Raw genomic sequence first — 17,202 nt, 5'->3', positions numbered from 1 at the left:
GCTTGCTGTCTCCACTGATTGATGAGAACGTCTCGGGTTTTATTTATTATTTAATTAAATATGCAAACACATTCTTATCATGTTGATAATAGACAGAGCTTAATAAGAACCCAAGTGCAATGTCAAGGCAGAGTTAAATAAACTTAAAATACCTCATGAATAACTGACAGCCAACAGTGTGTATGATATATCTTGTCTAAGTTGGTGTGTGTGTGTGTGTGTGTGTGTGTGTGTGTGTGTGTACCATAGGCTGATAAGACAGTGTTTACCTTCATTATTTCTGCTGTGCTGTAATACTTAAATGTTCCCCCCATCTGAAAGTTACAGTAAGTTACCCTGTATTACTTTTACAACCATATATCTTCAGGTTATATTAAAGAACATTCGAACCAGACATCTTCACCTTCTGCACCCCAGCTTTACCATATGGACAATAAAAAATAGCGCTGAGAAGCTGCTTAGGATATAAAACCAGCGATGTGAAATTGGCCCTGTGTCAGCTTCGGCTACTCTCAATGGCTTTGACTTTGCAGCTAACATGGATCCAGACCAAGGTCTTCCCTAGGTTAACATACGATTTCTCTGTAGATGAACCAAGGGATACCAGACCATACGTTTTCTGAAGGCAGAAAGCATATCTATTTAATTTTTGGGGTACCTACGTGGCTGGGCCTCATGAATAACCTCAGCTAGCACAGCACAACTATGTGTCGCTCCCAGGAAGACAGCACACACTCTCGGCCCACTGAGGAGGCATGGTGTTCCTCGGGGTATGAGGCAGTTAGGGTGAGTAAGCTCTCTTCAGAAAACAGACAGTGCGGCAGTCACAGTGACTTGGTAAAGAAGTATTTCGGGATCTGGAGAGATGGCTCAATGATTAAGAGTACTGACTGATCTTCCAGAGGTCCTGAGTTCAAATCCCAGCAACCACATGGTGGCTCACAACCATGTAATGAGATCTGATGCCCTCTTCTGGTGTGTCTGAAGATAGTGACAGTGTACTCATATACATAAATAAATACATCTTTAAAAAAGAGAGAGAGAAGTGTTTCTGATTGCGTTCCTCTCCTTTAAACTCTCTCCAAAGGGAATAAAAGTCTCACACAGCTCCTCCCTGAGAATACCAATAACGGGGATGGTGTTTTTCTTCAAATTTCCCTTAAGGGTTTGCCTTCCTCATGGCTGCATCCTGGATGTTTTATCATGAATTTCTGGATATAACACAGTCAGTCGAATCCATCCATGGACTTGGTGGGAAGCCTCGGCTGATACCTGCCCATGTACTCCTTAGTTTCAATTTCCAATTCCTGTTTAGCCTTTCTGTCCTGGGTGGCCAGACAGGTCCTGGCTCACTTGGAGAGAAGCTTTCAGCTGGACACAAGTCTTCAGCCTCTTCATGGATGTTTCCCTCCTGTTTGAGCGAAAGGACACAGAGGACTGAGACGCTTGTACACCCCTGGACAAAGTCCATTTGAACAGTTTTGGTCACAAGGGGCATCAGATTCCTCATCAGAGAACAGCAGAGAAGAGAGCTGCAGATGCTGTGGGTCGAGCAAGCAGTCCAGACGTCCACTAGATGCTCCATGGTTTTAATAAGAGGACATAATTTTCCAGCTGTCGAGCTGCTTCAGGCTTCTGGTCTCTCTTGGGCTGTTGACGGGAAGATTCCTTGAGCATCCAGGACAACAAAAGGCAGACTTTGTCCTGATTTCTTGCCACAGTAAAGTTCTCAGAATGTAGATTCCTTGCTGTTTCGAAAGCCTGGTTGATGGCTCCCTGGTATCTCTTCAAATGCTTCAGTCTGTGAGTTACAGCATGCTGACCTCTCTGCAGGGTGGACAATGGCAGGCAACATCTGTGGTCCACAGTAACGAGCCAGCAGATCAAAGCCGCAGCTGGGCTAACGACTCCGTGGTGTCGGTGTGGCTATCTTGAGGGCGATAAAAAAAAAAGAGAGAGAAAGTGAAATGAGGAAAAAAATATCCCAAATTCCCAAACAGAGGCAGATGTTTTGTCTGAGGAAAGAAGCACGAACGATATCAATTCAGACATTTGACAGAATAATAGCAAAAGGAATACTTCACTGGATTAGAACAAATCGAAAGACATTTTATTGTAAAATTGACCCCCTCAAAGAAATAAACTGTAAAGCCTCTCTATTTGGAAGCTTCTCACTTTTCTTCCTCCCCTCCCTCCCCCTCCCCTCCCCTCCCTTCCCTCCCTCCCCTGTCCTCTCCTTCCTCCCCTCCCCTCTCCTTTCCTTTCTTCCATTTAAAAATGGCTGTTCAATATAAACCGTAACTCTTCCACGGGCTCAGGGTGGGCTGGCCCACTGATGTGATGAATGCAACCCCTTTTAGGAATTTGGGGAATTCTACCTGACTGCAGCAGAGCCCTAGGTGAGTGAGTCTAGTGAGCTGGGCATGTAAGGGAAGAATGAGCCCCTGTGTTTGCAGGGCAGTGCAGAGAGCCCTGAGACTCGTGAGCACTGGTTTCTGTTCTCACTGGCCCCTTACTCAGGTGTGACTGTGGGAAAATAACGCCACACTATTTACCGTCCTCCTCATTCAGACTTCGAAGTCATGCTTGGGGTTGCTGTGTAGAGTTACGTTGGTTAAATGGCCACTCTGAGACACGGAGGACTTCCAATACAGCCAAGACTTTGCTTGTCCAAAGGGGTGACTTTTTGAATTTGACACTCTCTTAAGATGGATCAGAGGTGAGGAAGCCGAAAGCTAACCGATGCAGATAAGGTTCCAGTAGACCAAACCTGGCTTAAGTCAAAAGAAGTCTGCCAAGTCTTCTGCTAGAGTCGACATGGAACAGTTTAGAGGGTGGAGAGGAGTGTGTCTGCGCGCGCGCGCGCGCGCGTCTGTGTGTGTGTGTGTTTGTGTGTGCGCGTGTGCGTGTGCGTGTGCGTGTGCGTGTGCATGTGTATGTGTGTCTCGGGGGAGAGGGAGCCATGCAGGAGTCTGCAGAGCACAGGGATTACTCTCTCATCGTCAAGGCCACTTGGTGTTTGGGTAGCCTTGGTTCCAAGATAAAGGTGCAAAGAAAGCAGATGGAGAGCTGCCCCGCCCCCGCCCCGGCCCGGCAGCGCTCCGCCCCGCCCGCGCCCTGCTCCCCTGCTGGCTGATGGCAGATGCTAAGTGCTGGCTGGAGTACCCAAAGGGTTAGGACCATGAAAAGATGGGAGCTGGCTGGCTGGGAGAAGGTGGAGATAAGAGTCAAAAGGAGACTAAAATAGACTCAGACTGTTTTTAGGTAATGAGTAGCTGCAATTTATTTACTTTTATCTTGCCTAGAGTTTGGCCTCTACGGTGTCTACTCTCCATAGTGAAGTGATCTCTTGTTCCTGCCTGAGTTGGAGGCACTGACTTTTCATTTGTGTGAAGATTCTTAGGGTGAACAGATGCATCATGGGACTGAGGGGGATGTGAACACTACAGTGGTGTTAAAAGTGAATAAAAATAAACGAAAAAAGCCAGAGAGGAAGGGAGCCTCTCTGGAGTTCCCTAGTTCAGTATTCCTTAGCCAGGGTTATGAACTACATAGTAAGAACAGGAGGTAGCATATGCTTTTAGAAAAGGCTCCAGGGGATGAGTCTGAGAAGAACTGATCAGGTTATAGCCTGGGAAGAGCTTTTGGCTCAGTGATTCGCAACCTCCCTAATGCTGCCTGACCCTTAATACAGTTCCTCATGTTGTGGTGACCCCCAACCATAAAATTATTTTTCTTCCCACTTCATAACAGTAGTTTTGCTACTGTTGTGAGTCATAATGTAAATATCTGTGTTTTTTGATGGTCTTAGGAGACCTTTGTGAAAGGGTCATTTGACCCCCCCCCCCAAGGGCCAAAGGGTCGTGACCCACAGGTTAAGAACCAATGCCCAAGAAAGAGAGCCTTGGTGTTCAAAGATACAGTGAGGACCAATAAGGAAAAATGAAGACTCTCTTCAAAGTGTATTGAGATATCGTTCATATCTGGGGAAAGCGGGTTGATTTTATTTGTGGAAGCTGCAGGAGTCAGTCAACAATAGCTTCGGGAATGCCCTGTGTGCAGGGTGCTTTGGCCTGTAAGTGGGATGGGGGAAGACCTTGGCTCTACTCTGAGCTTAGACAAAGACTTTGTTCAGTGAGGTATGTTAAGAAGTAGCCAGGAGAATAGTCTTACTCCAAATTGACTCCATGCCCAGTCAAGGCAGCCTTGTTATCCAACAGTCTCCCAGCTGCTGGGACACCTAGTGTGGCCAGTAGGTCACCAAGGTGTTTGGAAGAGGCTTTTGTGGGACAACTTAGCATTTCAGGACAGAATGCAGAGCTGGGAGCAACCCTGTGGACAACCAGGTTTGGGGGCTGAACAAGACAAGAGCAAAGGAGTTTCACTGAAGGCTGTGGATGAGCTCCAGGCTAGCTGCTGGGTTTTATGACTTACCAAGTGGACTAAGTTATGGCTCAAATGTCAACAGGATTTAGAATGTGGGCAAAGCTGGGAACACTTCTAAGGAAGTTTAACTGAGGAGGGAAGACCCACCCAGAATGTGGATGGTACCATTCTACGGGCTGGCACGATGGGTTAACTAGACAGGGGAAAAAGCATTTACACAGTTCTCTGATTCCTGACTGGGAATGTAAAGAGACCAGCTGCCTTACACTCCCCATGTCGGGCCTCCCCTGCCATGCTGCACTGTACTGATGACTGTGGGCAAAACAATCCCATCCTCTCCAACCCTGCTGCTATTTAAACGTTTATTTATTATTGTGTATTTTGGGCATGTATGTGGCATGGTGTGTGTGTGTGTGTGTGTGTGTGTGTGTGTGTGTGTGTGTGTGTGTGTGTGTGTAGGCAAGAGGACAACATCTACCTTGATGTGAGTTTCAGGGACTGATGTCGGGGTGCCATTGCTTTATGGCAGGTCCTTTTACCTACCAGCTCATGTCACTGGCCCTGTAGTTCCTTCTTATCAAGCATTTGAGCACAACAATGAAAATTTAACCAAGGGACTGGGGAGATGGCTCAGTGGTTAGTAGCAGTTACTGCTCTTCCAGAGGTCGTGGGCTCCATTACTAGCACCCAGTGGTATTGTCTATAATTCTAGTACTAGGGGATCTGTTGCCTACTTCTGGCCTCCTGCGGCACTGTACGTATGTGCTGCACAGACTTGTGAGCAAAACATTCCATACCCATAAAATATTCATTATTATTGTTATTGTTATTATTATTAACCTAGTATAAGTTCTTTCATCTTTAAGGTTATTTTAGTTTTCTGAGACTGAGATAATAAACCTCTTGTATCTTGATTTGATAGCTGGATTTTACTCTTTATGAAATTCCAGAAAGTTATTCATATAAGTGTAGACAGAGCTGGGGCAGCTTCCCGGCTCAAACTGGAGCCTGACACACCCTAGCCAGTACACCTTGACAGCACAAACCATCTGGTCCTATATGAGGGCCGCGGATAGTGGAGCACCCCGTGCCCACACATCCTTCTGCGAATCCTAGTTCGTCTTTAGTAGGCAGGCATCATTTCTTATTCAGCAAGTGAGGAATTTAGAGTCCAGCCAAGGTAAATGGTCCGTTCAGGTCACAGTGGCTAGCCATGCCGGCAGATTGACTTTGATCTTTCTAATTAATTCCACCTTTACAGTCACTGTTGGAGTTGCTCCTACTTTCTCAAGTTCTCAACTTATTTCACAAAACTCTGACATGGCCCTGAGAATGCAGGTAAGCTTACAGAGAGTCACCTTGCAAAACACGGTCGAATGGAGACGGTGTGGTGCTTTCAATGGGAACGGTTCCTGTAGGTGCATATGTTTGGATGTTGGTCTCCAGTTAGTGGAAGGTTTTGGAAGCCCTGGGAGGTGTGGCCGCGTTAGAGGAGCTGTGTCATTGGGGGTAGGCTAGGAGGTCTCGGAAGTCCATGCCAGGCCTATCATCTCTTCCTGTCTGCTGCCTGCATGCCAGGAGATGAAGCTCTCCTCTTCTTCTCCAGCATCATGTGTGTCTGTGGGTCACCACGCTGCCCACCATGATGATAATGGAAACCCTCTGAAACGGTAAACAAGCCTTCAGTTAGATGCTTTCTCTTATGAAAGTTGCCTTGGTTGTGGTTTCCCTTCATAGCAATAGAGCAGTAATTAAGTCAACTGGTAAACTGGGGAAGAAAATTATACTCTTTTGTTTCTTTAAACTTACCATAAACCCAAGAGTCTCTAACGAACCAGAAAAATCTTTCTACAAAAATCATTAAGTTAAAAATAAACCTTAAAAATTGACTGGCAATCAATATGAATAATAGAAAATTCAAGACTTTCAAACTAGAGCAGTATTATAGTATTGATCTGGAGAATTATGACACTGAGAGGGGTCTGGGGATAGGACTAATGACTGCAGCCCAGTGGTTGGAAATTTTGAGGCCCAGTGAGTGGTTGGATTTTAGGAACCCAGGAGAGGCCAATCTTTTCCTACCCCTGCCTCAGAAGTTCATTCAGCTATGTTAGCGATTTCCAATATCTCCAGATGTTAAAATAGGATAAAGGTGCTTTGTAAACTGAATAATAGAAAATTCAAGAGTAAAGAGTTTTCCAAAGCTAGCAATGCCTTGGTCCTGGACCTAGAATTCAGGCCTGGGCCAGACTCATGTTCTGACTACTTACTTAGACTCAGTAGGGATTCGTTGAACTCAACTATCATAGAAACAACACTACTCTGAGATTACACCAATATGAAATGGTTTTGTTTACCACCTCCTTTTTTTTTTAAACCTTAAAACAGAATCAGTTGGCTCCATTGTGTCCACTTCTACTGTGAGAAACCCTATAGAATAGGAGAGCTGCTATCAAGAGTTGGCACACGAGATGACATTGTAACTGATGGTTGTTGCTGAAGTCTAGATTCTGGGGCTGTGGGCTCATAAATGCCTCTGCAATGACGTCATCGTGTTTTCCTCTTATTGCTGCCACTGCCAGCATCCTCTTGCATCCTGGCTGGGCTATCTCATGCCATTTATTTTAGCTACTAGAGACTTTGGGATTTCTTGATTTCTATCAGTCATTCCTTGAAGTTTTCCTTTACAAACCATAAATGACTCCACCCAGGATTCACAGAGGTAGACTTTTAGGTTTCTTCTGAGACAGGGGTTCATTTTCATTCATTCTTCCACCAGGTCCCAAATATTCTGCAATCATGGAGAATCTGACCAAAAGTAACACAGACAAGTCCTTCTTTTTTTTTTTTTTTTTTTTAATTGTTCACTGGTTTCTGGGAGATGGGCTTCCTGGTGAACTCCACTCAATGCTGGGTCAGGATTTACAGTAGGACCCAACTCAGTCACATGTTTGGAAGGTCTAAGTGACTTTCCAGAGGCAACTTAGTCAACAAGTCATCCTTAAGATGCCTGGCTTGCTCATGTTTTGCTTATATGGTTTCTAAGACCTCTGTATTTCTGTTATCCAGAGGATGCTACTGCTGGCTCAGGTGGTCACATCGCACATAGCTTATGCCATTGCTGCCTCCTGGTCTATGGCAACTTCATCTCTATCCTGATTCCAAGTATAAAATCTATATGAAACAGTTTTAATGCTGACTAAAAATATTCGGGTTGAGGCTTGGGGATAATGTTCTGTTACAGTGATCCCAAAATATGCTGTGTCACAAATTTGATAGCCTGGATGTCTATCCACAAAGCTGTGGAATGTGTTGTGCTATGACATAACAGAGCTTAGCCACTGTCTTTGTGGGTGTGCTGGGATATTCCTAGTGTGATACCACCTAATGCCCAAAAAGGTCCTGGTAGGAAGAACTGACAGAGTATAAAAGACTGGGTTGTCCTCTATAGTGGTTTGGATGAGATTGACCCTCATAGGCTTTTATATTTAAATGTTTAGTCACCAGGGAGTGGAACTGTTTGGGAAGGATTAGGAGGTGTGGCCTTGTTAGTAGAGATGTGTCAATGGGGATCAGTTTTGAGATTTCAAAAGCTCATGCCAGGTCTAGTCTCTGCTTGCAGATCAGAGTATATCTCTCATTAGGCTCCAGCACTGTGCCTTTCTGCTTTCTGCCATGATCATAATGGACTAACCTTCTAAAATTGTAGGCAAGGCTCCAATTAAATGCTTTCTTTTGTAAGCGGTGTCTCTTCCCAGCAACAGAATAGTAATGAAGACACCCTCCGTGTGGTATTGCGTCTGAGCTCTTGGAAAGGCTAGTTCCATTGGCAGGTTGGTTTGTGGGAACCCTGATCATGTCTGACGTGGGCTCTCAGCACTAATTTGAGTCCTTAGCCTCTTCAGGTCCTCAGGTGCTTGAGTCATTTGGTCAAAGATGTGCAACTGCTGTCAAGTGTTTTATTCACTACTCAAAGTAACAATAGCAATGCTGAAACCACCTCAAATACATTCTAGAAGCAGGTAAAGTTTTATATGCAGAAAATGACCAAAACACTAGTTAATGGTGCCAAGGGGCTGTGGGAACAGGGAGCGTCTCCCACAAGGCTTATCTTCTGGTAAGAAGAATGTCTGTGTACCTTGTAGCACCCATGCTGCCCTTTGTGCTGCCCAGTAGTATATACTCTCCTTCCCCATAGCTAGGTGCAGATTTCGTCGTCTTCTTTCCCTATTTCTTTCTCAAAGTCTGGAAGGCAGACAACCCAGACACCAAGGAACAAAGCCAAATACTACAAAACACTAATGGACTATTTGCTCCAAATGAGAATTTTAAAGAGGCACTTTATATGCAGAAAAGACCTGGTGCTAACATCAATGTTCCTATAACCAGGAAAACAAAACCTACAAATCAAGTTTTAGAGAAAGAGTATCATTGTGCCCCTTAATGTATTCTGAACCTGGGTGCAGTTGTGGAGGCTTCATGAGACATCTTGCTTGCCTGTAACAAACAACAGCTCCAGACTGGCCTAGTAACCGTTCAAACCTTATCCACTCCTGGCACAGCTACTTCTCATTGGTCTCATTTTCCATCTTCCTGATGTTCAGCAGAAGAGCAAGCCTTTTTCTAACTCATGCTATGGCTGCCATCCTCACTACCGCTGGTATCATAGGCACCCGATTTTTCTCTCTGGGTCTCAGGGGACAAGGCTGAGAGCTAATCTAACAATACATCTATGTTTATCATGTTTGCGGTCAGAATGACACATATCTCAGCCCTCCTTGGCTGTCGAAGGACAGGTGGCCAGCAAGAACTCCAGCACTACTCTGTTCCCCTCACTTTGTGCTCTGCAACCCAACAACAGAAGCCTTTGTGAGAACCCACACACGCTTCAACACCAGTGTCCTTCTCTGAACAGGTGCAGAGTGACTAGATCACACACACACACACACACACACACACACACACACACACACACACACACACACACACCATCCAGAGTTGCATTGCCTTAGTTATTATGAGTGTCATTGGATTACAGGAAATGGTAGTTTATATTTGCAGAGTTCTTTGGCTGCTGGAAGGAATATATAGGACTTGTCAGACTATTCAGTCTTCACAATTCCAGTCCCCTGTCACCCTTGTGACATTGAAAAGTACCCTTTCCACTTTATAAGGTCCAGCATTGTCTTCTGTTCCTTAGTGAGGGGCTGTCACCAAATTCCACATTTGTGCTCAAGATAGACCGAGAGGCAGTGTGAATTTCCAATAAATCACAAGCATTTGGCATAGCTGGGGCTGGTGGTCCACGCCTCCGATTCTACTATTTGGGAGATGCAGGCAGGTGGATCTCTTTCAGTTCTGGGTTAGCCAGGACTGCGTAGTAAAATGCTGTCTCAAAGAAAAAAATGCTATGTATGGTCAGATGAGACCATGGGGGTGAGATGGCAGAAGAGACCATCAGGTTAGAAAGAAGGAAGCCAGGGTGAAACCAAAGACCTCACCAGAAGAAAAGAAGTTTAAATCAGATTCCTAAAGAAACCCTAAGAATTGGGAGAGACCATGAATGATACATGCCTGCCCAGGAGCAGGTTCTGGTTTTACCTCTAGACTTTGGTTGCTTAGGTCCCTGACCATCAGCTGTTAGGTCAATAATCAAATAACCCGAGGAGATGAGGACCCCAAAAGTATCAGAAAGAAATGCAGTGCACTGTCTGGTGGAAGCCCTAGGCTCGCTCAGTAAGTAGATGCGGGACTGGCAGCTCCATCACTTTCTACCCGGACATATCACCCTACTCCAGCCAGGCGTGTTCTGTCCCTAGCACCCCAGGCAGAGGAGAATGACAGGCTGAGGCACAAAGGACTGTGACCACAGAGGCAAGTGAAGGTGATGATGCTTGGATCCTAGGCCAGAGGACTCTTACCTTGAGAAGCAGATTGGCTTCAAGTATGGACTTTGGAAAGATATATTTTGGGAATATAGCGGGCACAGACAGTATACCTGATGTTGCCTTTACCTTGTTTGGGGGTGGGGCAGATATTAGTAAACTGTTTACCACAGTGTTTGGCACAACAGTGTTACTGAGATTTCTGCGATAGCTGAGCTCACTGTGTTAGTTTTCCAGCATGCCTTTCTAGCCAGCATCTTTTGTGTGTAGATTGTGGACCCTATACAAGAGCTATTTAACATAGCCTCTGATTGGTGGTTGGGAACTTGCATTTTATTAAACGCACTGGGCAAATCTGCAAAGTCGAGGGAGTCAGTTCTCCAACCCGCCCTGGAGCCAAGTGAAGCTAATGTTCCATCCATCCCTTGGTTAGACTTCATCCTCTTCTGCTTCTCCATTCTCTGGCTAACTATCCAGTGTGTGGTCATGAAGGCCCGTGTCCTCATCTTTGTAGAAGAAACTCTTATCTCCTCCAAGCACATCTTGCCTTCCCTGAACCCTGGCTGTATTCAACCACAGCTCTGTTGTCCCCTTCCACTGTAGGCTCACTGCAGTCTGACTGTATGCAGATCCAGCACTGCTTTCTTTCTCTGAGGTCTTCTCCACCTCTTTCTGGTTAGCATGGTTGTCAGCCACGGATGAGATGTTGATGAGGAGACCACCTTCTTCCTTCAGCAGCCCATTCTGCCTGCGATGGCTCTTTTACTCTCACATACATGATTTACTCCTGGGCAAACGTCCCCTCTTCCATATCAGTTCAAGCCCACGTATGGCTCCAAACCTATGCCTTGTGTTTGGCCTATTTCCACCAACTCTGTTGCTTTCCATGCTGCTACCCACACAGAATATGAGTCTCCTCCCTACCACTACCCCACAGTTGAAAATGGCTCACGGTGGTCTCTATCTGTGGTCTGGCTGCTTAGCCATGACTGCCGACCTCATCCCTCCACGTGGATATTGTGGTCTGTGCTACGGAAAAAGAGAACTCTTAGTGTGAACAGGGAAACCCGTCAGTGGCAAGGAGGTCAGGGGACACAGTCCAGTCCCAAAAGAGAAACCTTTCCTGGAGATGAGGGAACTGGCCAAAGGCAGCCAGGTGACAAACTCATGGGCGTCTGCAGCAATCTCTTCCACCTTATAGGCTTGTTTGACTCTTCTCATTATCCACGTTCTCTTCCAGCCCTTTTCTTGCTCGGTCCCTCGCTGCAAGGGCTGAGGGTAGGAGGGAGAGTGGCAGGAGTGGGGGTGGGGTATGATGTCCACATCCTGTCATGACCTAGAAAACCCACAGGCTTTGAACTACCACGAGGAGGAAGTCTCCTAACCTCCCACATTGCTTTGTTCCTAAAGGAGGAGAGGTCACAGTGAGAAGTCACCAGTAACATGTTGTCCCAGGGAAAATTTATTATCTCCTTTTTTGGTCAGTTTGGTTCTTCTCTAATCATCAAAGCCAACAGCTTCTCCGAGAACAGACTTATGTCTGTATTCTTCCATTCGACAAATACCTACTTGGAATATACTCTGCCCAGGGCCTTGGGGCAGGGTTATGGCAGGAAGCATGGGCAGGAGAAAGACAGAGACAAACTCGAGACTTACACAAGGCCTGTGGCAGTGCAGAACTCTGGGAATGGATCTTTAGAAGAATTAGGCAACTTTTGGGATTAAAGGCAATGTAGGAACTACAAATCAAACTTCAAAGGCTGTTGTGCCTAAGAGAAGTGTCGTGGTAGAGGAAGAAGTCTCGTGATTGGCCTTGAGGGTCAGGTGGACATATAACTAGACAGACAGGTGAGGTGGCTCTCTAGATGGAGTCAGTCTAATCAGTATGATATGGGAAGGTTCTGGAATAGTTGTGAAGTGAACAGCATTTGAAGTGAAGCCTGGGGTTTCTGAGAAGGGAAATGAACGAGAAAGCCCATGGCATTCAGGGAAGGCAGCTCCTCAGTCTCTCTCTCTCTCTCTCTCTCTCTCTCTCTCTCTCTCTCACACACACACACACACACACACACACACACACACACACACACACACACTAATTTCTGATGTGGCTGAGTTCCATGCTGAGCCAAATCACGTTTTGGAAGCTGAGGCTTCCCTTCTAAATTAGGAAGATCTCAGCACTACAGCTTGGGAGGAGTAAATGGTGCCAATGAAGTCCCAGAGAAGGTAGATAGTGCAGGTCGGATTGGTGACCTTTGCTGGTTTTGATGAATACCTAAGACCTGTGAGGTATACAGAGACTGTCTGTCCTTCTGTACACGGATTTCTGCTGCTGGGAAGCATCTGAGTCCAATGTTCAGTTCCATTATTGTGCCTAATATGTATCTTGTGTAAGAAGAAGCCATTTAGGAACAGTATAACAAACCATGGTCCATGCTCCAGATGAAGGGGAGAGTAACGGGAACAAGCACATCTAGAGGAATAAAGAACCATGGAGCATCTTGGGAGATGTTACACCATTGTGTATAAAAGGAGTGTGGGCTGAGCACAGCCTTGTTTATAGCTTGTGCTTTGTTTTGCCTTGTTAATGAGTTTTAGAATAACAGTTGGAAATCTAATTAAGTGCTTTGGAAGTTGTGGTCTAGTTGTTTTCAGTTGTGCAATGTTCTTAGCCTCTTCTTGGGACTAGGAGACATCCTGGAGTGTTCACCAGTTGTTACAAGGACTTTGATTAAGTGATTGCTCCATCCCAGCCAGGAAGTATGTGTATTGGGCTTTGATTTTTTTCCCCCCTCTCATAAGAATATATCCTTGGCATAGTATAGTCTAAGAGTGGGATCGTATTTACTGTCTTTACGGTGTCTTTTTAGGGATGTTGAAATGTGTGTGTGACAGGACATAGAAGGAACCAGATGGAAATCATCCAGTTCCATAAAAACATTTACAGGAAACTCAAATGCTCAAGGCCAGGACCTGGACAAAATTAGTCTTCTGTATTCTTTTACTTCATCATACTGCATCTTCCTACTCTTTCAGAGTTGTTGATGTCTCAAAGAACAAGTGGAAGTATCATGACAAAACAGTATCATTTTCATTCTCAATAAGGAGACAAGAAGGACCAACCAAGTGGGAAGGGAACAATTAGCCATTTTAATTATCAACAGTAAATTGCCAATAATACTTAACTGTGTTCTCCTGGCAACATTATGTGCTTGTATGTTTAAAGTGAATACAAGAATAGAGTTTTCTTTTTTTCCTTTTTGGCAGAGTATGGTTGGGGGTGGGTGGGTGGAGTTGGGAAGCTGCTTGCTGGAACAAAATGGATTCTAATAAAGCCACGAGAATCAAATCCTAGACATGTCTCCAAGCAGAAAGGGAACTTGATGTCTGGCTCCACGAGTTCTCCCAGGGCCAGCTTAACAGTTCACTGCAGACTAAAGCTTTTCTTTCTTTAATATTGGAAAGCAAAGTTCAAATTCAGGTGTTTCCAAGGCTGCCTTCCCGCTGAAATCCTCTGGGTACAATCCTGCCTTGCTGGCTTCAGGAGCTCTGTTGCTTAATGCTGTGTAAGTCCACTGTCTTCTCTACGTGGCTCTGTATCTGGAACCTTTTCTTCTTAGAGTCTGTGCTGTTAGATTCCGTATAAATCTTGGTCGTCTTTAGTCCAACCCCCAGGGTCCTTCCATAGGAAAAGAAAGGGAGCTTTTCCTAAGTAAGTGGTCATTCGCAGGCTTCATGGATTAGGATTGGGACACAACGTTGAAGGTGCACCATCCTCAGAGACCCAGCACGTCTTTGTTGATGGACTTGTTCAGTATATGGTAGAGGAGTCTCCTGGATTCCATGTGAGTAGAGGAGGGAGTGGGAGTCCCTGAGAGTTTGAGAGTTCCTGGAACAAAAGGAGGTGTTTAAATTCCTGAACAGAGATTGGAAATTCGTCTTTCAAAGCACAATGGATTTTGAAATCTTATCAACTTTCCTAATAAACTCCAAGGCTGGGAATTAGAATGACCAACAGAAAGTCATGTGCATAATACCTTTGGTCATCCAAAATGGCCCTTCCTAGTCTTGTTTTTCTCTTAAATATAGAACACGTTGAACTAGTCCATGTGGACATTTGAAACCATGGAATCTCTGAAATATTGAAGTATTATGGAATAAAAAAAATAAATGGGTTCTTAAAGAGGTTCCATGAAAGTCAGAGGTGGTTTTTCTTTTCCTAATAGGGACATTAAATTCTAGAATGGCTAGGATCATAAACAAAAAGAAGAATGAGCTCCTTCAAAAAGCACCTCTGTTTTCTTCCACTATCTAAGTAAGAAACAGCCACTCGTGCTCTGTTCATTCTCCCACAGTGCTTGAGACAGGGCTAGTGAAATGGCAGGGTTCTCTCTTCTAGAGTAAACAGCAAGATTGAAATCATGTCAGCACCGTTTACCAATTTCATTTTTAATTGGCTGGCGTACCATTTATCACTGAAGGGGAAATGAGTAAATGAGGTTTGGTTTAGGCATAGAAGGCTGCATTATTACCTTGTGCCTTTGTTTATATCATTTTCCACCAGCCACCTGAGATGTAGTTATTTATTAGCATAATGTGGTTACAGATCTATCTGCAGGGCTTAACAATGGAAATTGAAACGCTGATGATTTAGTTGGAAGTTACCGGGCCATTCATAAAGCTGTCAGGATTACAAGTGAAACCACATTAAGAAAATGCTTGCACTAGTTGCTATTAAATGGATATTCAAACGTTGTCAGCGCTGTTATCCACAGCAAGCTTCTCTAATTTATAAGCTCCTGGTCAGATTATGGTAGCTGTAGGTTCAAAGGAAAGTAGCTCAGAAGAGTGACATTAAGGAGAGTAACTACATGTTCTAAAACGGAAATCAGGAAACAGAACAAAAGAATTCCCCTGAATTTACTTACCTTTTAAATGGTGTCCCCAGTTCATAAATCACATTATAGAAAACATTAAAAATAAAGGGGAAAAAAAGCACAAAAATTTACTCAACAAATATTCACTATATGCTGTTTTTATGTCAGGCATGGTGTTAGAGATTTCCAGGGTGCAGATCTCACAACGTAAATGCCTGGAGATGGAATTCCAGTGCTTTGTCAATAGTTTATCAAGTGGCTTCTACACACCAGGAATGGGCTCAGACACTTTGTAGCTACGCACATCTGTGATTGCAAGCACTTGAAGCTCAAATGGTTCTGAGCTCTGACCCTGGGTGTTTCTGGGAGTGCTCAGGTGTTTTCCATGAGTCTCTCAACCCTTCCTGGCTGTTGTCTGTGTTTGAGCTAAGTGTACTTGAGTTCTGTGGACTGGAGCATTTCCATCGAAGCCTCTACAACTACAGGCTTGAGCTAGTGGGATCTAGGAATCAACACTAGAGATCGGTCTGGGTTTGGTATTGGTGTCCCTGGAGTCATCCATGAGATCTGGGCTGGCAATACCATTATTGTGAGCATGCTGGATCACGGAGTTCAGCTAGTTTGTTATTTTATTCTTCTGTGACCTTCTACCTGCAGTCGTGCCTTCCCCTGACATGCTGGTGGCATCTGGTCTCCTTATATGATCTAAGGATATCTGTTCCAGTGAAGGGGAGTGGCTTCCTCTCTCTTACTGAGCACCCCTGAGCTTTGCATCCACTAGGCTGAGGCATATACATGCGCATCTTTGTCCTTTTTTAATTGAAAATATATAATATATTCTGATCGTATTTTCCCTTCCCCTGGCTCTGTTCAGATCCTTCCTCTCTCCCCACCCACTGAGCTTCATGTCTCCCTTCTCTCCATCTCAGAAAGCAAACAAGCAAACCAAACAGAAATAAAAAACAAAATGAAAAAAAAAACAGAAGAAACACACACACACACACACACACACACACACACACACACACACACACCATAAAAACACAAACTCAGAGACCAGTCTATCTAAGCAAAATACCAGTAAAAAAAACTGCCCAAGTCTTAAAAAAAAAAAAAAAAGAAAAGAAAAACAAACCAAAAACCCAAAACCAAACACCAAACAAAAAGAAACCACAAAACCCATTGAGTTAGTTGTGTGTTGAGTGTGGACCCACCCTGAAGTGTGGTTAATACACCCAATGGGATTCCACTGGAGGACACTGAGTTTCACTCTGCAAACAGATGTCAGTTGGAGATAGAACACAGAGGATACCTGAGGAACTTGGGGCTGTGGGCTTAAAACAACCACTAACTTAACTAATACGGAACGAAACTGTTATTTAGTCCCAAACGAAATAATACGGAGTTCAAGGCAGAGCAGCCCGCCAGTGGTCTACAGCCGTGAGTGCAAAGATGAGAACCAATCACAAAGGCAAAAAGCAAATGCTGGCGCGGCTCATAGACAGAAATGAGGTTGAAGTCTGGGAACAGTAACTGGAAACATGGGACTCGGTGGCAAAGATAACTGACAAAGAACTAAATGATCTCTACCCAGATCACCAGAATGGAGAGTTACAGCATATGTGTTCTTTACCATTCAAGACAAAACCGAACCTCGCCGACAGTGTGCTTGTCGCTTTTGATCCAGGGTGAATCAGTAAGGCCTTTCAGCTGCTGCTAGTAATAGAATGTGCCAGAAAGATACAGCCTGGAAGGAAAACACAAACACCCCCTTTTTATTCTTAGTTACCATGTGAACTGAGAATTTATATTTCTAAATGGGAAAGAAAAAATCCAAAATAATATCTTTGATGCATGAAAACATATGAAACCCAAATTTCAGTATTTGTAAATGAAATATGACGGGGACAGCACTAAGCTTGTTTAAGCTTGTGTTGTCGTCCATGGCTGCCTTGGGGTTGTAGCAGGAAGGCTGACTTGGGTACACACACGAGCCAACTCAGAGTCTATATGCTCCTGGGACGAGAGAGAGCAAACACAGAAGTACAAGACTT

The sequence above is a fragment of the Rattus rattus genome, chromosome 5, assembly GCF_011064425.1.
Source record: "Rattus rattus isolate New Zealand chromosome 5, Rrattus_CSIRO_v1, whole genome shotgun sequence".
Classification (NCBI taxonomy): Eukaryota; Metazoa; Chordata; class Mammalia; order Rodentia; family Muridae; genus Rattus; species Rattus rattus.
The sequence above is the reverse complement of the archived record's forward strand: the minus strand, read 5'-3'. Positions refer to the sequence as shown.